The sequence below is a fragment of the Bos taurus genome, chromosome 22, assembly GCF_002263795.3.
Source record: "Bos taurus isolate L1 Dominette 01449 registration number 42190680 breed Hereford chromosome 22, ARS-UCD2.0, whole genome shotgun sequence".
Taxonomy (NCBI): Eukaryota; Metazoa; Chordata; class Mammalia; order Artiodactyla; family Bovidae; genus Bos; species Bos taurus.
Genome location: NC_037349.1, coordinates 59,478,305 through 59,501,025, shown reverse-complemented (window position 1 = coordinate 59,501,025; position 22,721 = coordinate 59,478,305). Strand labels below are relative to the sequence as shown.

General features: G+C 58.1%; 1 protein-coding gene across 8 annotated transcripts in view; it reads left to right on the top strand.

Moving 5' to 3' along the window:
- EEFSEC (eukaryotic elongation factor, selenocysteine-tRNA specific) overlaps nt 1-22,721 on the top strand; it is a 115,958-nt gene that overhangs the window by 7,801 nt on the left and 85,436 nt on the right. The window lies entirely within an intron of this gene.

Here is a 22,721-nt window from a genome sequence, read left to right as displayed (position 1 = left end):
TTTTCACACCCATTTCAGTGTACTGGACTCCACGGACAGGGCTTTAAAACATGTTCCTTTTATGTAGAAAGACGGTCCTTTAACGCAGGCACATGGCATAAAGGGAGTGTGGCTCAGAGACTCTCCTTCTCTCTGTGGACCAGGACCCTGGTATCGCCCGCCTGTCTTCTCCTCTTGTTCCTTCTGACGGCACTCCCTGGGCCCACGGGTACATGTGGGAGCACGGATGGTTCAGATGGCTTCACTGGCCTGCTGGCGGACGGCGTCCCTGGGCACAGGGGGCCCCAGCTGTATGATGAGTGTCAAATAATACCAGCTTGTCGCCTCCCGACTGGTCCGTGCTGTGGGCAGTCTGAGAGTTTCCTGTTTTCAGGAGAGGAAGTGGAGGCACTTGTTATGGGTGTTAATGCAAGACCTGATCACGTGGAGGCGATGGGCCCCAGGCTGCTGCTCTTCTTCCTTCAATAGATCAGATGCCCGCCTTCCCCTCGGGGAGGTGAGGAAAACGTGGCTTTTTCTTTTGAGAGGAAGGGAACGGCATTCGAGGGTCTGCCAGCCTGTGGCTACAAACCGGTGTCTGTGCAGCAATGCTGAGTGAAGGGGTGTGTTGGGGGAGTGCAGCCCCAGCCTTCCGCCGAGGAAACTGCAGTTCCCTGGACAGGGGTGGGAAGCCGCTCTGTTGCCCGTGACCTGGGTCTGTGAATCCCCGCGTTATCCTCATGACCCAGAGGCTTCGCACGTCTTGGTCTTCTCGAGACGGCTCTGGAGGCTGAGTCCTGGCTTCTGTCCCCAGAATCCTGCGTCCTGGACCTTGTCCTTCCTCTCTGCCCTCTCCTCCTCCCTCGGCTCATGCGTCACATGAGGGATGGATGTTCATTAGATCAGGTCCACTCTCAGCCTCAAAACTGTCCTGAGGTTGCTCGTTGCCCTCGTGAGAACCTTGGTCTGCCTCTGCCCGCCGCGAGCCTCGTCCCTGTCTCCCGGCCTCCCGACACACTGGCCTGCTCCTTTTTGGACGGGCCAGTCCTGCATCTGCTGTTCCTCCTCTCGCACCGCCTCCCGGCACACTGGCCTGCTCCTTTTTGGACGGGCCAGTCCTGCGTCTGCTGTCCCCTCCTCTCGCACCGCCTCCCGGCACACTGGCCTGCTCCTTTTTGGACAGGCCAGTCCTGCGTCTGCTGTCCCTCCTCTTGCACTGTCTGACCCTCCTCACTGAAGCCTCAGCGTGAGTGTCACCTCCCTGGATAGGTCCCCTCGGACCTACTGGCCTGGTGTCCCTGGCTCTCTGCGCTCCCCCTTCCTCGTGTCCCGTTGTTCCCTGCGAGCCCTGTGTGCCATCTGATGCGCCGTCCGATGCGTTTGATGTGCTTGCTTGTCAAGGCCTCTGTCCTCCGTGGGAGCAAGCGGGAATAGCGTCTGGCTCCCCAGTGTGTTCTCAGTGCCATGACCAGAGCCAGGCCTGTGCGAGGCACCTGATGAGTTCCGAATGAATGAAGCCATGTGCCAGCCCCGAGGCTGTCAGGGGTGGTGACAGGTCACCAGCACAGTGTCCTCCCCTGCGGACTGACAGTGGAGCAGAGAGTGAGCAGAACACAGGTCAGAGGGGCAGAGCTCATTCCGAGCCGTGCTGACCAGCCCCCGGAGCACTGGCTCTCTCGGTGTGAGTGGACAGGTGCCTGTCCACCCTGGCCCCTGTGGTGGTGTTTCTGGGCAGTACTTTCCTCTGATCCATTGTAGAGTATAAATCTTTCAGAGTTAGAACTTCGCCAAGATTCAGTGATGGGGCTTGAGTGGGGGTGAGGGACTGCACCCGCCCTTGCTCTTGCCCTGGCAGGAAGGAGGAGGTCTGACAAATGCTGGCGGCTGGGCTCGGCCATCTGTAGTCGTCTGTGGCTGCTGGGATTAACAGCGTAGTGTCGCCCTGGTCTCCTGTGCCTGTGGGTAATGAACGGCCGCTCTGTGCCCGGCCGTCGGCCTGATCGCCGGCCCCCCTGCCCCCGCTTTAGCGGTGCTTCCGCCAGGCTTGCCCCACTCTGGGCCTGCCTGGCCAGAGCTACTGAGCTGTCACAGCCTTACACGTGTGGCTGGGGTTCCTAGCCTTGGAGGGCAGTGGGCAGCCCCCGGAGCCTGTCTCTGCAGCCTGGGCGGGGGAGCTTTCTTTATGACACTGAAGCTTCTTCCCTTCTCTGTTCTTCCACGTCTCTGAGCTCACGGGACAGCATGGAGCAGCACGGTGCCTTCCGCCATTCTCTCCAGGAGTACGCCTGCAGTCTGTCTGCGATGCTCTTTGGTCCCATGAGAAGGCCTGTGTGTGAATGACCGTGCGTCTTCCCCCAGGTTTTGACTCTGCTCGTTGGCTGTCTGCACTTAGCGCCGAGCAGGCTGCGTGGCGCAAGCAGAGGTAGGACACGGGGGCCTGGCCCCTCCAGGAGTTCAAGTGTTTTCTTCATGCAAAACCAACCAAGCAAGAAAGACACTTCTTGTTTTCTCTACCCCTAGTCTTTCAATGGATCTGTCTAGAAATCCGTCGTGTTGAGTTATGGCATCTTACGCTTGTCCTCAAACGCTGAGGCGCGTTTAAGGGCGACGATACGAGTGGAGGCGCTCCCTCCGCTCTAACTCCTTTGGCTCCTAGAATCTGTTGGCTTTCGTCCCCTGCTCCTCGGTGCTGGGTAGGACCCCTTCTTCCAAGCCCAGAGCCCTCGGCGTCTCTAGGAGACCCAAGTCAAGCTCCGCCTGCAGCAGCAGCCGCTGGCCAGCGGGTGACTTTGCTGGGTTTTGGGTGACAGTGTGGGAGCCGTGTAACGTCAGAGACGTGGCCTCGAGTTTAAATGAATTCAGAACATTTGAGCAGGAACCAACCAGGAAGAAAAATGGAAGCAGGTAGTCATATCTCATTCTGCTGGGGTACATTTTTCTTCTCATGGGGCTTGCCCTTGAGAACAAAACATATCAAATGTTAAATCAAAGAATATTTTCTAGTCATGCCAAGAATAGAAAATAATGCAGACTTGCTTTGGCGAGGCGAATGTTTTGCTGGAAGGTTATAATCAAAGTCAGGAGGAAACCATAGCCACAGCTTTTGGTAAAGCTGTGATCTTTTAAAATTAATTGCTTAAAACTTCTCACTTAGCCTCAGATTCACTCCATCCAGGTTGGAATAAGATTTGGGCAGGCGTCCCAGGAGCCAGCCAGTCCCAGGCCCTGAGACCTGTTCCCTGCACGCTTGTCCTTGCATTGGCCGGTCCTGGGCCAGGCTGGGCCTGAGGCTCCCTCCGAGCAGCAGGCCTTTGAGGCCATGCTGTGGGAGGTGATGGGGAGAACATTCTCTGGAGCTCTGGGGACCCAAGGGGACCAGGAGGCCTTCCACCTGCTGTTCCCATGAGCCTGGAGGCCTCTGGGTGGCTCTTGGGCCAGGCAGCATGGACTGTCAAGGCTGTTTTGTTAAACATTTGTTCTGAGATGTAATTCACATACCATAAAATCTGCCCGTTTCAGATGCACATTTAAGCATCTTTAGCCTGTTCCCAGAGCTGTGTAGTCAGTGCCACAGCCTGAGCTGCATCAGTGTGAGAAGATCCACATAGCCATAGGCGTCCCCACCCCTTCTCTGACCCAGGTTGAGCCATGGCGGTCCACACCCCCTCCCTGACCCAGGCCGAGCCACGGCAGTCCCTACCCCCTCCCTAACCCAGGCCGAGCCATGGCGGTCCCTACCCCATCCCTGACAGGCCGAGCCACGCGGTCCACACCCCTTCCCTGACAGGCCGAGCCACGTGGTCCCCACCCCGTCCCTGACCAGGCCTGGAAGCCTCTCGCCTGCCCAGCGTCTCTGTCCGTGTGCCCGTTCTGGAGTTTGGTACAAATGAATCCACGTGCCGTGGCCTTTCGTGTCTGGCTTCTCCCACCAAGCGCGCTGCTTCCAGGGCTCATCCATCTCATAGTGTGCAGGATGCCTCATTCCTGTTTTTAAAATGCATTTTTGTTTTTAATTGTGGTAAGATACATTTTACATAAAATGTACCCTCGTAACCATTTTTAAGTCTGCAGTTCAGTAGCCTCCATCTCCAGAGCTCTTTCTTCTTACCAAAGCAAAGCTGTGCCTGTTAAGCCTGCCCCCTCCTTTTCACAGCTGAGTAGTGCCCGTCATATGGATAGACCGTCTTTTAAAACCCAGTCATCAGGTGAAGGGCATTTGGACCGTTTTCACTTTTGGACGATGATGAGAAACTCCACTGCGGACATTTGCGTTCAGAAGTTGTGTGGACGCATGTTTTCACTCTCTCGGGTTTATACGTAGGAGTGGAGTTGCTGGGTCAGAGGGCAACTCTGTCTGCTTCTCGACGAGCTGCCGCCCATCTCCCGCAGCAGCTGCTCCGCTGGGCTTTCTCTCCAGCAGCGTGTGGGCGTCTGGTTTTCCCACGGCCCCGCCAACACTCGTGACTGCCTGGCTTTTGGACCGTAGTCATCCTGGTGGGTGTGCGCTGAGAGCTCACGGACACCTCAACTTGGTTTCCCAGATGTTCACTGGTTCCATTTTCTCTGGAGAGCTGTGTATCCAGATCCTGAGCCCCTTTTTTCAGATGGCTCGTTTGGCTTTTGTTATTGAGTTGTAAGAGTCTTTATGTATTGTGGATACCAATCCTTTATTAGGTATCTGATTGGCAAATATTTTCTCCCCTTCTCTGGATTGTCTTTACTCAGTAATATTTGAGGTAAACAAATAAGTGAGTTGAATTAAGTGGACGTAGTTTGAGAGGATTATGTGTGCCCGACATTATTCAGGCGGTGAGGGGTGAGGGGTGTCTGGAAGTGCCGTTTGCGAGCTTCTGGAAGGCCCTTAGGCCCCTGTCCTCCTCCGGGACCTGCCCGCCCCATCCTTAACACCAGCAGGAAGAGGCTCTTCCCGTCTGTCCTCCCCGTGGAGGGTCCCACCCCACACCGGGGTCTTGTGCAGGTATGTTTTGATGGCCCCTGTGTTAAAGTCTTTTTTCATAAAAATTCATCACCAGCATGTCAAAACCAGGAGCTTTCAAGTAACATGTGCGAGTGAGTGTGCACTCGAGTGCAGAGTCCATGGGGCCGGAGCTCTGGAGCCTGGGGCACCTCCTGTCGGGGAGGCCCTGGGAGGTTCTCCCATCCACACGGGCGCTCTTCCAGGCCCCGGTCGTCTCACTGCGTCCTGCAAACCGGCCCCAAGCCTGGGGTTTCCCTCCACACTGAGGGTCGCCCCCGAAAGGAGGCTGTGTGCCGCTCGGTCAGAGCGGCTCCTGGCCGTGTGTAGGCCTCAGCCCACACTGCTCTGGGGGGAGCCCGGCTCCTGAGCAGCAGTTTGTACATAAGTCAGTTTGTCAAAAGCACAGACTTGTGCCTCCATTCTCCCTGGATTATTGGAGTTCTGTGTGTTGTTAATTGGGCCTTTATTTTCTTGTAATTAGGCTCCTGCTGCTTTGAAGTGGCCGAGGCTGCTGGGGAGGGGGACCTAGCTGACGCGGTGATCCTCTCTTGGCAGGAGAAGAAACAAGTTTTGCTGTTGAGAGAGAAGTTGAGTTTCCCTCTGCCGTATCTCGTGCTAGGATGATGCCTCTGTGTCTCGGGGCTTCAAGTAGACTGCGATCGCTTCCTTTGTCTCTAACCTACTTCCCGAGGACGTCTATTTGCTGGCACGCACAGGTGCTACCTGCAGATAAACCCGACTGTTCCCTTTTAGAGTTAGTACTGGGAAATACCAGCGCTGACCTGCTGGGCCCCCTGGACGCGGGGCCCCATCCTTTGCCACTTGGGGTCACTTGGTGGCGTATACCTCCTGGAATGGGGGGCTCAGCCTCTGTCACTTGATGTTGGGATGAAGGCTGTCTGCCTCCCGGCTGTGCGGCAGGGCGGTGCTTACTCTGCTGGGGTCACTTCCAGGGGAATTTCAGAGCCCCCTGCCCTGGGCACCCGAGACCCTCCTGTGTGTGTGACCCCGGTGTTCCCTGCTCTCTGAAATGTGATCTGTTTGGAGGTGGTCCTCAGAGCTTCTGCCCCAGAGGAAAAAGACTTTCCGTAAGTAGGGCTGCTTTCCCCAAGCACCTCTGGGGTCCACGGGCGGGCAGAGCACAGGAGGCTGGGAGGATGCTGGGGTCCCCAGCGGCGTCGGCTGGGCGGGGAGGGCTGGCCCCTGTTGGCTGCACTGGGCGTGTTTGGAGAGCCGGTACGGGGTGTGCCCAGCACTGCCAGCAGGCCGCTCAGGGATGCTGGCATGTCCCCTCGCAGCACAGCGCAGTGACAGCCAGGAGCCGTAGGCGACTGCGGACTCCCTGTCCGCCAGACTCTAGTGGCCCCTTCACACTGAGCAGCGCCCCGATTCTCCACAGTGGGGCGGGGGGCGCTCCCGTGACCCCTGCCCCCCCACTCCTCCCCTGGCATCCTCAGCAGCGCGCCCCCTGCCTTCTGCCCAGCACGGCCGCTGCCCGGACAGGCCTCCGTCCACCCCACGCTCGGTGAGCACCGCCTGCAGCGTCTCAGGTCCCAGCCCCTCCGCAAGCTGGCCTCCTCGCCCAAGCAGAGGACTCTCTCTGAATGGCTAATACGCTTATTTTATTTCACTGCCTAAAAGGTTTTCATTTTCTCTCTGTTGGTGTAAAGGCCAGACTCGGCAATAGGCTGACAGGGCCCTTCCTGAGGGGCCAGTGTGTCTGCGTTTCCCAGGACCCCAGGCTTAACCAGCTGCTTGCCCGTCTCTGGACAGAGAGACCGGGGTCTCTCTGGCTCTACCACATCTCTGGGCAGCCTCCCCGTCCCCACGCTGGCCGGGGGGAAGGCCTGACCCACCCGCTGGGCCCCAGACCCCGTGTTCTGCCCTCCGTGGTCAGTGCGTTCACTGCGCCCCATGCCTCCGAGGCGGGGGTCCTGCCGTCATCCGACTCCAGGACCAAGGGCAGGGCCTCCGCGCAGGCGCAGAGCAGAGCCGCGGGCGCGCGGGTGAGCAGGCCGGCCCCTCCACCGGCAGCCCGCACCCTGCCTCCCGCGGGGCTGGGAGCCCTCGGCCACACAGGGTTCACTGCGGAGCAGACCTGCCTGGAGGTCAGACGAGTTAATCTTTCAGTGGAAATTCAATCCTCATATTTCATTTTCAGGCCACTTTGCGTAGCAAAGTAGTTTAACTCAGAGCAGATTTCTGCTGTGCTGATGGTTAATTTCATGGCCCACAGAGGGTCAGCACGCCGGGGCCGGGGCCGGGGCCGCGGCGACCCCGTGCAGCTCGCCGCACACGGTGAGGGCCCGCAGCCTGTTGTCTTAGGGAGGCCCTCTCAGGCATCCTTCAGCACGGTGCTCTGGAGTTAACAGGGTGACCTTTTCAAGAACATTTTTAAAAGCTACAACACAGATCCCTCCCACACCGTATATTTTCCTTTCTCCACGCAGTTCAAAGGGGCTGGGTTGTCTCATAGGTTTTTCGTCGGCGATCTTCAGCTTGACCCTGGTTGTTTAAATCTGCCGGAGGAAATTTGAACAAACTTGTACTTTGGTAATTCTTCTGCCTCTGTGAACCTTTAACCTTAAGGTTTCTTGGAGAGCCTGGGGCTGCATTGTCACCAGCCGTCCCTGCTGGGGCTCTCAAAGGCCATTGTCTGGTGCGTCTGTTTCCACTTTGCTACTGGAGTTCTCTGGAGGAAGGGTATTAATTCAGACCTGATCTGCAACAGGACGAGGACTTCTGAACTTGCCCCCGAGCTTGGGGACGGGGAAATGAACATAATGCGAGCCTGTGGGCCCCGTGGGGTCCTGCAGTAGCTGTGGAGGTGGGGGGCCTCCGGGGCGGGCCAACGTGGTGGCTTCCCGTGGTGACCCACCTAGGCCGGCTCTTGTCGGCAGCAGGACCAAAAGCAGTTCCTGCCCCTGGAAGTCCAGCCTGGGGCCCGAGTTCTCCCCAGTGACCTTCCTGGAGCAGCAGGTCCTCAGGAACCCAGGAGGCTGGATGTGAGCCGGGACCCCACACCCTGGCTGGGCGCGCCTGTGGCTGCACCCTCCTGGGGAGAGGGGCTGGGCTGGGCGCGGGGCCTGCCAGGTCTCCATCGAGTTCTCCCCGTGCTCCCCACAGGAGGGCCCCAGACCCCAGGAGTGTGTGGCGCCTTAGCCGTGGCGTTGGGGGCCCCGGCGTTTGAGGCGGACTCTGCCCACCTCTGTCCTGATGGTTCCTCCTGCGTCCTGGCAGCTGCTCTTTGCAGGAGCCTGGGGGCTGTTGGAGCCCCCGGCCCGCCCCCATGGCTTTCTTTCTCTCCTCCCAGGATTCATAGTGCCCTGAAGATCTGGCCAGCTGACCTGATTCCTTACGATCAGACTTTGAGGAAGGAAAGGCAACTGATGCATTTACTCATACATTCATTCTGCAAACCCTGAGCCATACACGCACGCTCGGAGCAGGGTTTGCGTGGGTAAGCAGGACAGACTGGAGCTCAGTGTCCGCTGTGGGGGCAGTGCTGTGCTCTGTGAGCGTGCGGGGAGGAGCAAGCAGGACACGTGGAGATGGAGCAGTAGGCAGGCGGGTCCTGAGGCTGCCCTGCGTGTCAGAGGCTGGTCTGGCTGACTCTCAGTGCCAGTGTCCACAGCAGGAGCCTGCTGCGGGCTGGCCGGTCTAGACAGATGAGACTGTCTGGAGCCTGTGTCCCTCCCAGGTTTGCCAGAGGACGAGGCAGTGCGTGTCCTGTGGTCCTGATCAGAGGCCAGGAGGGGGCCCCGCCAGCTGCATGCGCCGAGTCCTGTGTCTGGCCCTGGACCCCCTTTTCTTCCCAGGGAGGAGGGCAGGACCATGGGGAGACGGGAAGCTACAGGTACTCCTGGCTCACCTGAGCTGGACAGCAGCCAGGACACTGGGACACCAGGACTGCGGTCTGCTACTAACGCTGGACTGTGAGCTGAGCGCTGGGCATTGCAGGCAGGGACTGGAGGAGCTGAAGTCGCCGGCGCCCCTGTCCTTCCCTCCGGGTGCCCACTGGGCTGAAGGGGGTGCACTGAGGGCAGACTTTGCACTTTCTTCCCCTAAAGTGGGCTCCCTGGGGGCTCAGCTGGTGAAGAATCCGCCTGCAACGCAGGAGACCTGGGTTCAGTCCCTGGATTGGGAAGATCTGCTGGAGAAGGAAAAGGCTACCCACTCCAGTATTCTGGCCTGGAAAATTGCATGGACTATATATAGTCCATGGGGTCACAAAGAGTCTGACACGACTGAGCGACTTTCACTTTCTTCTTCACTTTCCCCCAAAATGAGTTTGGCGTGATGGTTGGCTGGAAGGGTGCGTGTGGGTGCAGCATATGGGCAGCCTGTGGTGCAGAGCAGAGCTGCAGACAGCCCGAGAAGCCCAGGGCTTTCCTCATGGGCTCCCACCGGCAGGCTGGCCTCCCGCTGGGCTGGGCTTTGGCCTCTGCTCCCGTCGGGTCCTGAGCTGAGGGTCAGTGGTTTACACCCCCGAGGCTCTCTCGAGATGCCGGGGTGGTCTTCTGGGCACGGAGCCTGGACCCCAGGGTGCAGGTCACCCTGCAGGTCGGGGCCCATCAGGAAGAAGAACCCTGACTGAGCTCTGGGGGTTCCTCTGAGAAGCAGCAACTGGGGTCCCCATACCTGTTTATTTCTCCCCCTGGAATCAAGTGGAATATTTTCCTGGCAAATATTTCTTAGATAAAAAGAAGTACTCTACACTTGTTTTGCAGATTCATTAGTCATTTCTAAAAGTTCTTAAAAGTAGATAAGAAGAAAACCTGCCATGGAAACCAATGAAGTTTCTCTTCGAGGAATGACTCTTTTCTAGGAAAGATAAGAGGCAGTTATTTTGGGTCTGGTTTCGTCAGCCGAGTCTCTCCGTCTTCCTCTTACCTCGCCGTCTGTCCCGGAAGGGGACGCTGGAGCAAGCTCCCCGGTGACACATGCGTATCACCCTTTCCTGACCGCGTCTGGGCCGTGGAGAGGTGGCGCTGGGCGGCTGTGTCCCCATCTCCCTGCCGACTCGGGCCTTTTCGGGCACAAGAGGGCGGTGTTTGCTCGCGCTCCTGGGTGGACACATCCCTGTGGGGTAACAGGTCAGCGGAGTTAGAATGACCTCGGGCTTTTCCGAGACAAAATAAACCATAAGCCGCAGCCAGGGTGGCTTCCCATGTATGCCTTTAAGCGCTGACCCCTCCAGAAAATAGCTGCTTGCTGTCTTTTTTTTTTCCTTAAAAAGAAAAATATTGTTTCTTTGAACGTTTATTTTTCATTTTTTTTTAATCAATGGAAATACGGTTTGCAGCCTTGTACGTACAATGGCAGAGGTTAAAGAGTGTTGCGAAAGCAAAACAACCGCCTTCCAATTAAAAGCCATATGGGAGGGTTTCTGTTTGAAGCAAGGGGTCAAATGTATATGCCGCCCCTTTCGCGTCCGCGTCAAGATTACCGGGCTTAACTTTTAAAGCGTTTGAAGATGTGGGCTCAGGTGCCAGCCCTCGTCACTCGGTTTTCCTTTTTTTCTGCAAGTTTGTGGTGTTAGCCAAAGCAGTGACTTTCCAGGAGAGAAAAGAGGTGATCTGCCTGCCTCCCTGGGTTCACAGCTCTGGCTGAACTTGGCCGTGTCTGCTCTTGTGCGAGGATTTGCCTATTTTCAGCTCCTCCGTGGTGTTTCCCCGAGCAGCTTTCAAGGCTGGAAGACACGTCTTGGTGCCCAGTCCTCCTGACCCCCCGCCCCCCAGATTCGGCGTCCCACGGCCTCCTTGTTGCCCTCAGCCTGGAAGTGCAGGTTGCAGGTGCCTCTGGGAGGGGCAGCCAAGCCCCCGAGGACGTGGGTGGAGCCCAGGTGTGGCCGCCGCTGTCGGGCAGCCCAGCGCAAGGCCACTTCCCTCCCGCCAGCTGCACACCTGGGCGCAGGCAGTCGCCCCGCTCGCTGGGCGGGTGTTCCAGAGCACGGGCTGCAGGAAAACCGGCACGAGGGTGGAGAGGCTGTGGCGACGTCGCCCCTCCGCCCCGCTACAGGAAGCCGAGGGCTGGGGGTGCCAGACGCGAGGCCAGAGATGCAGACGGGGGTGGCTGCCGCTTCTGCATCACCAGCCCCTCTGCCTGCCTGCGGCCGGATGTGGGGGTCCAGGTGGAGCCTCCGAGAGCCATCGGGGGGAGAGTTGGGTTCCCAGGCTTGGCCTGTATGAGTGCCCCTCTTTTCACTTTTTCTAGTCACAGCGTCCATCTTCCCAAGTGACAGTGTCCACAGGACAGACGCAGCGTGCACGGTGGGTGTGTGAGCACGGCTGTCCCCTCGGGCCCACCCGTAGATCAGCGGCGTCTGATGCAGAATCTGTGCCCGCCCTACTGGAGCCTGGGGTGGCCTTCTCGCTTATATCCTTGTGAAGCCTCTCTTCCGGCTTTAGCAGGGAGCCAGAGCTCAGGCTTTCAAAAGAGCCTCCTGCCATGCTTCTCGAGCAACACAATTTGTGAACAACGCCGGAACCCTCCTCTTCCGAGGGAGCCGGGTTCGTAAGGGGACGGAGCGCTGCTTCCGCCTCGGGTCCTGAGCTGGTTTCCATCTGCGGTCCCCGAGGCAGGGGTGGAGAGCAGGTAATGGTACAGACGTTCCTTGGCAGTAATTTCCAGGCAGATTCTTGAATGCCGTGTGTGCTTCGGGTCACCGTCAGCTCATAAACGGAGCAACACGGAGTGAGAATCCCTGCCGTGGAGACGTGAGCAGCGCCGACGTGCGATGGCACAGATAGGAGCTTTCTGTGAGCGCAGGTTCCCTGCGCTATCTGGAAAATTCAGATTGAACAGCCATTCTGAAGTGCTCCCTTTTAAAAGAAGTCCTTCCACGAGCACTGCAGCCCGAGTAAATACCAATAATTTTTATTTGCCTCTCCTTATCGGTGCCCTGCTACAACGCTCCCGCACAGCCTATCTGGTCTTTTCAAGTGAACGTCAACTGATGAGTGTCAGCTTCCAACCTGAATTATGATCAGCCCTTCAAACCACAGGCTTCTCCCACGCCTCTGCCTCTGGAGCTGATTGCCAATGCCCTGCAGTACCGGGAGGCAGCCGCCGGTGGAGGGGACGTGCTGAAGCGTGGCCCCGGGCGCACAGGGCAGGGCTGTGTGCCCGCGTGAGAGGGTGCGGGGCCTGCCTGTGCCTCTTGGGTGCGTGAGGGGCTGCGTGGACCCGGGAACACAGAGGAGGCTGGGAAAGTCTCCCTGCGGCCTGGAGGAGATGTCCGCTGTGGCCTCTGCCCACCTCCTGGGGGCGGCCCTGGGGCGGCTGCTCTGAAACCTCACAGGCCTGGAGGGCAGAGGACGGAGCGGACGTCCCTGGCCAGGTTTCCGGCGTGTCCTCCCCCTCCGGGCATCCAGTGCGCCCTGGGGCCTTCTCTCCTCCCGTAGTGCAGACGGCTCAGCCCCAGGACGCCCAGGTTCGCAGCCAGTCAGACTTTCTGGTTTGCAGACACGGTCACCACGGGTCCTCTGCGTATCCTCTGGGTGGTCCGTGGCTGACTTTCCCGAGGGGCAGAGACTGCCGGGCTGGGCCCTGAGGCCGCCAGGACTGAAAGGGGACTTTGGCTCTGGTGCTGGCCTGTTGTGTGACTGGCCGTTTGACTTTTCTGAACCCTCGTCTCTTCACAAGCTGCAGAAAGGAATGGTGGCTCTTTTATGGGACTTGCCATTAGGATCCCTGTGGCAGCTGTGATACGGTCGGCTCCGACCTAGTGCCCTCCCTGCCGGGGGCGTGCAGACCAGCTCTGAGGGTCCGCATGGGACACCCCCTTCTGAGGGCTTGTGAGAGTCGAGCACCCCCTTCCCTCAGCGCTTCAGACAGTGGGAGCGAGCTCTGAAATAATGCAAGAGCTATGTTTCAAAGAAGGAAGCGAAATTCTTGCATTTTTTCAGGCAGAGAAGGGGAGGGAAAATAGATTCATTGTTTTGCTTGGCGGTTCCACAGGATGCAGGACCGAGCTGCACCGCCCGCCCGCCCCCCCCCCCCCCCCCCCCCCGCAATGGCATCATCAGCTGACTCTCTTTCTCTTTCTCTTTCTCTTTCTCCCTCCCCGCCCCCCCGCCCCTTCCTACGCAAACTGCAACAGAACTCCCCTCTCCTGTACTGGAGACGTGCTGATGTTGGGCTCTTTTCTCTTCGGTGGTCTCTGGGCTCTTGGTCAGCACCTCCTGTGCGTTTGCAGGGGGGTGGCCAGTGCTGGCCCCCGGGCTGATCTCGGGTCTCACAAAGAGGCTCCCCGACCTGGGGAGGGTGCCATCCCTTGCGTGTGGCCAGGGCTGGGCCAGGGAGTGGACGTGCACAAAAAGCTGGGGGCTGACCCCTGGGTCCTGAGCCGGGGTCGCAGGCCAGGCGGAGGCTGGCAGGCGTCAGGGGAGGTTGTCTCGGGGGACCGTAAAGTCTAGCGCCCACTCCCAGTCACACCTTCGCACAGCCTGGGTGGGGGAACAGGGCCCAGTGGGAACCCCTCGGGGGCAGTGGCTGCTCATAGCTTAAGTTTCCTCGTCTTCAAACTGAGGAGTCACGGTGTGGGCTCTGTGAGACTCCACAGAGAGGCTGTCTCCCTTATCTCAGCGCACGACTCTGAGACCGACAGGGTTCTCTGCAACCTACGAGGTCTCAGTAAGTGGCGTTAACTGTTAGGACCGCAGCTAAGTGTGATGTGATGTTTTAATTTTTTTTTTTGATGTTTTAACTTTTAAAAGACATTTCATGTAAAAATAAACCATCTGTCAGAAGTCTCCTTGTAGGAAAGTTCCCTTGTGGGAGAGAAGGGCCGAGTGGATGGCATCTGACATGGCGGGAATGTCAGCTTGTCGGGCCTACTTTGTCATCGGCCGTAACGTCGTTGGGGGGAGGCTGAATTGACCCACCTGAAGTACAAGTGCTTCGTTCCGTGGATCTGGCTGTGAGACTGTAAGGTGGTTGGAACTGGGAGGAGGAAGGGCCCACCGCGGGAAAGAGGCCCGGAAAGCAGGAGAGACGTGGACATTTGTCAGAAAGCAGCGTGTGTTCTGCCAGGAGAGGCCGGGCTGCCAGAGGCCCTCGCTCGTCCTGCCCCTGTTGAATGCGAGCGGACCCAAAACATGTGATGGGGAACAGGCTGTCTTTAAAGCGATCTGGGTCTCCCCACGGCAGGAGAAGGACACGGAACACTCAACGGCACACACGGGAACACGGAGCAGCTGAGGAGGCTTGAGGTTTCGAGTCTGAGAAGCTGAATTTGAGCCGTTAGCTGTGTGACCTTGGACAGATTCCCCAACTTCGTGGGGCCTGGACTTCTGGTTGGCAAAATAGGAAAGAGTCGTCCTAAGGATGAGAAGAAACGAAGCTGGTGCGGGACAAGCGTTCAGTAAACAGTGTTCTTGGGAGCATTGCTCCCCCGGCAGCAGGCCCCGTCTCTGTGGCCGTGAGTGTTCGCTTCCCTGAAACGCTCTGGTTCCTTCTGTAAACGAACGCCTGGACCATCAGTTCAGTGTTGAGGGAGGCTCGTAGGTGAGTTCACGTGACTCAGCCTTGGAAAGCTCCTTTCATTAACTCCTGATTTTAGTACCAGGACAGAAGAAGGCTCTTCAGAGCTTGATGTGGTTGAAACCTGAGCTCAGCCTGTGTGTACACCTGGGGAAAAATTCAGAAAATTCAGGTTTTTCCAAAGACTGGATGGGGTGCCCTTCTTTCAGTTGGGGAAACAGTTTCCCCCTGAGTTTACTGTTTATTTGGGGGGCATGTATGTTTCCCAGTATATCAAATATAATACATAATATTGATGTATTTTAAAGTTTTCGAGCTAACAAACATTAACCCTTTATGAGGGTTTTTAAATGGCCTTGCTGATTTTCCGTTTCCCCCACATTCGCATGAGTGAAATTTCTGGCAGCTTTGTCTGCCTGGCCGAGCAGACACCTGCGTTTGGACAGTGGGGAGGCCCACGGCGGCCGGTCTCCTTGCAGTGAACTCAGAGCCCTGGCCGAGCAGACACCTGCGTTTGGACAGCGGGGAGGCCCATGGCAGCCAGTCTCCCTGCAGTGAACTCAGAGCCCTGCGCGTTTTTTCGCTGTGCCGTGCTGCGGGTGGCCAAGGCCACGGGGCTTGTTACGGTGGAGAGGTTTGTGTCTTGGAGAAGCAGGCTCCAGTTTGTGTTATAAACAGGACGGTTGATTTGCGAGGAGGTGGACGAAGCGTCCGGAAGAGAGAGGGCACGTGGCACCTCCAGGGCTTGTTCGTAGGTGTCACACTGTGAGCCGGGCATGGATGTTCTTGGTGTAGATGGTCAGTGTCCCCATCTCCAGAGGGGCCGCCCACAGATGCGTGGGCCTCGAGAGCGGATTTCAGGCTCAGGAGGGGTCGACGTGTGCCTGGACACCCCGGGCCGAGCAGGGTGCGCCCAGCCCATAGTGCTGAGCCGGGGTCCCCGGGGACCCAGCACGACTTGGGCCATGAGGGCTCTGTTACGGAGCGACTGGACTCTGGGTTGTTTTAAAGGAGAGTCTCCTGGGCAAATGAGAAGCATGAAAACTGTCTTCTTTTCCTACAAGTAAAACTTTGAAACACTTTTTCCCCATGATCTTTTCAGCATATGAAGTGAAACTGGAAGCAGTCTCCATATGTGACTTATATTTGGGGCTGAGAAGCACGAAAAATTCAGCTTCTGAAGATGACTCTTGACAGGAAGTCAGCAGCACCCAGACCGACCATGCAGCGAACGTTCTCTGAGCCGTAACCGCGGTACCTCAGCTGTGTGCAGACTCGAGCTAGCTCGGCGGTGACGTCTTTAACTGTGGCCGTCTGGAGGTGGCTGCGTCCGGGGCCGGCGTCTTGGTAAAGGCAGCACACAGACTCCCAGTTCAGAGACACACGAGCTTTCCCGTGAAGCTCACTCACCGTGCAGCTTCCCGGAGTCTTTCCCGAGGAACGTCTGTGAGCCCAGAAGCCCAGGACCTGAGCCGAGCGAGGCTGGCCTCCCGCTCCGCTACCGTGAGGCTCCCAGACCTCCTTTCTTTACCAGGCCCAGAAACCGCTTCTCACCGATACCTCTGCCTTCTTATGCTGAATCTCCCAACCCCTGCTGTTGTTACTGGAGTTGTTATTTTCCTGGAAAAACACCTGCTGAACCAGCGTGGGTCTCCGCGAGAGAAGATGCCGCTGTGCATTTTGGCCCGGTGCACGGGAAGCCGCGCAGGGAGTGTGCCTGTGTTTGCGGGCATTTGCACCTCGCGGCCGGGAGGGAGACCTGCTTTCACAGCCTGGAAGGGCAGCCATGAATCCCAGTTCTGGGGGACGCCAGTGTGCATACCGACTTGTTCCAGTGAAAGGGAAGGAAGCCCTTGGTCCCGTTTGAGTCTCTGGGATGAATGGGGCCTATTTCTGATTCCGACTTGACTGAGGCAGTCTCTCCGTTTCCCCAAGTGCCGCTTCCCAGGGTGAACAAAACATGTTCTGTGCGCAAGAAATGTGAGATGCCGGCGGCGCGGGGGAGGAGCGGGAGAGGAAGCTGTTTGCAAACCTACTTAAAATAAATTTGAGGGGTCAAACATGGAACACAGTTGCCGAAGAGAAAGAAAAAAACGCCTTAGGTCAGTTCAGCTGAGTAGCTGGGCATTCACGTTGGCCGGAGGACTGAGTATTTCTTGCTAATCAGATATAATCGGCCCAGATAATATTTGTGTATCTGAAGCTTGATCTCATTGCCTGTACGTCAGGGAAATTAACCTAGCGGGGCATGTTTCTGAGTTCGGTGATTTGGATGAACAGACACCACTCGGAGGAGACGTGGGCTGTGCAGCTCGTCGTCCGAAGCGTTCAGACCTGGTCTGCAGTGTGCCTGTCAGCCCTGGGCCGCGCAGAGGGGCTGGCTGGCGTTAGCACTTCACTGAAAAGCGATCGGTACTTCTAAATTAAACATGCAGAGTTATCTTCATGAGGCATTGAATGAGGCTGCTGTGTTATTGAATTTGGCCCACAGTTTAGCCAGTTCAGCAGGGTTTGGGGGTGTCTGAAGCAAATTAATATGCGAGCGCATTTGAGTCAGCAAGGTAGATGACTGTCTTATCAGGACAAAAAAATCCTTCCCTATGATCCACACTTTTCAGGAGGTAGATAAAACCTGTTGTTTGAGGTTCCCATCTAAGAGTGACGACTTCAAATTGCAGATTTTAACCAGTAAAACGCAACGATGGAATAATTGCGTTAAACGGGGAAAAATAGCTCTCTTATCTGCATGACATGTGGCATAGAGGAAGCCTGGGTTTGCGGGGGAGGCTGTTGTTTTGGTTTTGCTTATATAGGTTGGGAGAAAACTTCATTTTCTTTGTCATAAAAAAAACTGAGGTGGTCTGAGCACCTGAACTTGCTTCGTCCTTTAAGGCCGAGTGTGATTCCGCCTCTGCATCCTCTAACCTGGCCCGGCGCCTCAGCTGCTGTGGTTTCCTGAGCCTGGTGGCCCGGCTGCTTCCCGGATCAGCCCCAGCCCCTGTCCAAGGCAGCCCCTCTCACCCGCCTCCCAGCCGGCACAAAGTGTGTTTCTCGTGGACACTGAGCCTTGCACACGAGGCTGTGCAGTCTGGGGTTAGCGTCCCTCATCCCAGTCCTGTCTTTAAAACGGGAAAGTGAGGCCTTGCAGCGGGGTGAGGAGGAGCGTGTGCCCAGGCAGCTGACACGGCGGGTGGCCCGCAACCCCGCCCCCCGCCCTGCTGCTGAGATGCTGCTGAACTGGGCTGGGAGGGGAGGCCTGTGACAGGGCTGGAGCTGGGGGCGCAGCCGCCGCGGCTCGGGGAGCTGGTGGGTCGCTGCTCCGCATTGCAGCCTGATGCTCGCGGGCGGACGGGAGGCCTGGCACAGCAGGACGCTTCAGTCTTTCGCAGCCACCTGCAACTTTAAAGCAAAACGAGGAGAAGAAGGGCTCCCAGGGTGGCAACGGCCTTCAGTTCCATTTTCCGTGGAGTTCCTCTCCTTCTGGAAGCTCCAACCTGACCGTCTGCCTGACTGGGACCTGATCGAAGGTCATTCTTCCCTTTCCAGGGCCTGAGCTCCCCTCAAAGCATGCAGCCCCGGCCACGTGGGGGCACTTGAGGACACAGCCCTGGAACTCACGGCCGGCCCGCCACGTCCTTCACGTGGGAGATGCGGGCCGCGTTCCAGGCACACGTGGGTGGTGGCCCCTCCCTGGCACCAGGCCGCAGGGCTCCCTCCAGGCCCTTTCTGCTGCAGATGAAGGGTGCAGTGCTGGCCAGGACGGCGGTCACGTTGCAGCCCCAGCCCTTGCCGTGCGGAGCGCACGCTGCGTCTGCCCGCTCGTCTGCCGCCATCCACCAGGACTCGCGCTCCAGCCGACGTTCCTCCCAGCAGATCACGCGCTTGGCGGACGGTGCGCCTTCTGAGCACTCTGCTGTGTTTTCAGCCATGGTCCTCGGCTCTCAAGGGGTCCTCCCGCAAGCCTCCAGCCCGATTTCAGATTTAAGGGGGCAAAAACACACGCACAGAGCAAAACAAGAGCCTTGATGTAAAATGGAAGGGAGCCCGGTGGCAGCCAGTGAGCCTGCGGCAGCGTGGGAAGCGTCTCCTCTGACACGTCTGTCCTGGAGCAGTGTGCTGGCCCGGCACAGCCTGTCCCGTGGACCCCGACCCGGCCCGGCGTGGGGGGTGGCGGCTCCCTACCCTCAGGAAGGGCCCGGGAGTGAGAGGTGACCGTGAGCACTGCAGGGCCAGCGTGGTCGACTCCTTTCTGGTTTGTCAGTTGAGTTTGCGGACGGCGGCTGATGGTCACAAAGCTGCGGCAGAGTCCCTGCTCCGCTACGCGGTCCCCGCTGATCCCTGCAAGATTTCGGGGAGGAAAGTTTGTGTTTGCTGTTGCTTTGTAATAAGTGAAGAAGAGACGACTCAGAGGGTGCCCCACACTATACAGTGGGAAAGAGACCCATCCAGAAGTTTTATGAAAAGTGCTCTGTTTTCCTTTAGGCGCCTCACACCCGTGGAGGGAAGCACACGGGGCCTGGAGGATGCGAGGGCAGGGTGTCCTCTGGCCTCATGTCTGGGAGCTGCCCTGGGGTGACGCTGTACACTGTCTCGCGTGGAATTGGGGTGCCCTCTGCCCCTGTGCGCATGGGTCCCGGGGTGTGGAATCAGGGTGCCCTCTACCTCTGTGTGTGGGTGCTGGGGTGTGGAACTGGGGTGCCCTCTGCCCCTGTGCACGGGTCCCGGGGTGTGGAATCGGGGTGCCCTCTGCCTCTGTGCGTGTGGGTTCTGGGGTGTGGAATCGGGGTGCCCTCTGCCTCTATGCACGGGTCCCGGGGTGTGGATCGGGGTGCCCTCTGCCCCTGTGCGCGTGGGTCCTGGGCCCTGCCTGGTGGCAACCCCACCACACCCTCCTGTTGTGCTGCTGCCCCAGCCCGCCTCCAGGGGTCACGTCTCAGGTGAGTGGCTGATGCAAGGAGCAGCAGAAGGCCTCTCTTTCCACTCACCCTGTGTGTGGTCTCTCATCTCCACCTTTGGAATCCCGCCGACCCAGGCTTAAGTTCTGGGTCCACTCTCTGAGGGACGTCAGGCTACTGTTTAAGCTTTCTGAGCTTCAGCTGGGTCACAAGTGAAAATGGGGCTCATAACCTCTCCCCGTGAGGCTGCTGTAAGGAAAAGGGGAGACGCTCCAGCCCACGCCTCCCGCTGTCGGTCAGCACTGCCGTAAATCCTCTGGCCTGACCTTTGTTGTCTTATCTGGTCCCGATAAAGCCCAGGCCCCGTTCCTCTGAGTGACTTCAGTGAGGTCCCTGTGGAGGGCTGACCTCTGATAGCGGTGGCATGGGCATCTGATGTCACACTGTCGCCCCAGAGCCCACGGGCTTGGCCTCTGGGCTCTGCCAGCCTCCCGCCTGCCCACAGGTCTGATGTCCACTGTGCCTTCTGCCGCTGGTACAGCTGGAGCTCGGTGCGTGCACGTTTGATCCGGAGACGGTCATGCCTTCCAGGGACCAAGGAAAGCTCCGGAGTTTGGCTTCCTGGGAGCGTGACCTGGGACAGACGCGCCGTCTCCCGCCACCTGTTTCCACGTCTGTAACCGGGGAGGCAGCACGCAGCCCCTGTGTGTCGTCAGCACCCCCAGGGGCGCAGCTCCAAGCAGGTGCCGCGCAGCTCTTGGCTGTTTTCTTCTTACCTGGCCAATTCCTAAAACTACTGGAGGGGAATTTGAGCTTCTGACCCCACCCGAGTCGCTTCCTGCCCTCTGTCGCCCGTTGCAGAGACAGGCTGGAGGCTGGGCAAGGACGGGGTGGGGGGCGCACACCGAAGCTGCTCGAGGACGCGCTGTGTCGGGTGTCTCTGTGCCCCGGCCTCTCTCAGGACCTCACGGAAGCAGAGTCCTCCAGGAGCTGTGGACACAGCCTTCCTGACAGGCTCAGCCACTGAGCTCTGTCCTCCGGTCTCATCCCTGCTGCAGTGTGGGGCAAAATTTCCTTCCTTTTTACTGCTGAGTAACGCTCCGTTGTCTGTATGTTCTTCCAATTTTCCAAACATAGATTAAGTGCGTGAACACACAGCTGTGCGTGCCGGCCTGCGTGTGTTTACAAGCGTCTCTCTGGCTGACGCTCAGCAGCTCCCGCCCATGTTACTGCTTGGCCTTTGTCAGCGCTGTCCGTGGCGGCGTCGTGCTGGGCTGTGCGGAGAGCAGGCTGTCTGCTTCCTCACCTCTCACGGAAGTCGCTGTGTGGGACTCGCCGCGTGTGTCTGGAGCTGGCGGCGTCTCTCGGGGACACTGGGGAGCGTGTGGTCTGCTCTGTCCCACTCCCCTCTGAGATGCTTGGGTGCACGGCTGAGCCACTGCGGCTGTGTGCTGTGCAAGGCGGATCCACCACTTCTAACACGTGATGCCCAAATTCCACAGCCTCTAGAAGTTCAAAGTGTCTTTTTGGGAGTTTAGATGTAAGCTGATCTGAACTGACTGAGGCGATCAATAACTTTTTGTAAAAGTTATTCATGAACCTTTACTTATAAACTTTTAATTTTTTCCCATTTAGTGTGAGTATAGGTAATGCCACGTCCCTGCTGTGTCATTACATGATGTATGGTATATTTTTATTTGTGTAGAATTACCTTTCTATGGGTAATTTTTTAAAATGTATCATAATTTGGTAATTGAAGTACTTCATAAGTAACTCCTTTTTACTTAATGATACAAGGCGGACATCTTTAATTTGTAATAGAACATTCCTTTGTATGGTAGGTATATATTTTTGAAAACTGGTTTTATAACAGCTTTATTGAGACTTAATTCACGTACCGTATAATTCAGCTGTGTAAAGTATCGACTCAGGGGTGTTTGGTATTCACGGAATCGTGTGCGTGTCAGCACCACCACCGTCAGGATAGTCCCTCCCCCCGTAGGAGACCCCGGCCCTGCACCGTCAGCCCACCCCGCTCCCCTCGCCTTTGGCAGCTGCTCAGTACAGCGTCCTCTGTCCCTGGAGGTGCCTCTGCCAGACGTCCTGTGTAAACGGAATCCTACGTGATACGTGGCCCTCTGGGTCGGTTGTTCCGCTGAGCAGAGTGCTCTGGGGGCTTGTCCACCTCGCGGCAGGAGCCTTGCTGCTTTTCCTTTTGTGGCCGGAGAACGTCCCGTAGCTTGAATAGGAAGCGCTCTGGTGTCCATCGTCTGAGGGCATCTGAGTGGTTTTCAGTTTTCAGTGGTTATGAGTCATCGTGGACATTTGTGTTCAGGTGTTTGTGTGGGCGTATGTTTCCGCTCTCTTGGGTTTATACTTAGGAGAGGCAGGGCTGAGTCAGACTCTGCCCCTGCTTTCTGAGGCGCCCCCCAGCCGTCACACTCTGCCCCTGCTTTCTGAGGTCCCCCCCCCAGCCGTCACACTCGGCCCCTGCTTTCTGAGGCCCCAGCGTGCCCTCCGCAGCGGCCGCCCCGCTCTCCCGGGGCGTGGGGGCCTGGAGTCCCCGCAGCCTCGCCAGCACTTGCGGTCGTCTGTGTCATCACACCGTTCGAGTGTGTGATGTGCTGTGTCGTCCTGGGTCCGGGGCTGAGGCGGGGCCGGGAGACGGGGAGGGGGCACCTGGGGTCGGAAGCGGACGCTGGGCACCAGCTCTGCCTGGGGACGGGCGGCAGGACCGGGGGTGCCGGAGCAGGGCGGCGTGGGGCGCAGTAGGGCAAGGCTGAGGTCACCTCGCGGCCCGTTGTCGTGGGGCAGATGAAAGGGGCCCCAGTCGCTGCTTCTGCCAGTCGGGTGCGGCCCTTGGGTTCCTGGCGAGCTGCCACGTGGCCCTGGGCGGAAGCTTGGCGCAGTGCCGTTGTTGACCCTTTGTACTGGATGGGAGAGTATCTGCCTTGCAGGCCAGGCCGGGGATCAGGTATTTGGAATGCATGGCTAATGCGTTCCACCCCGACCTTTGGCATTATTATTCCACAGAATCACATCTAATTGACTATTTCCAAGCATCCTTGTACGTTTCGCCCGTAGAGCAGGGCAGGCTGCCCGCAGCCCCTCCCTGCTGGGGCTGCCCGGGAGCCGCCCCTCCAGCCTCGCCCACCTGTTGGCAGGGCCCCTCTCCTCCCATGGGAGGACAGCCTCCCTGCAAGGAGAGCGTCGCAGCGATGCCCGTTCTCTAAAGGAAGAAGATTTCTCCTCGGGGATGGCGGGGCTGGGGGTGGGCAGGGGACAGGCGCCGTCCAGGTGGGGCAGGCTGGGGCGGGCAACCGCTCCCAGCCCTGCAGGGCTGCCCACGTGCCTCCCCGGTCCCTCCCCACTGGCAGCCCCTC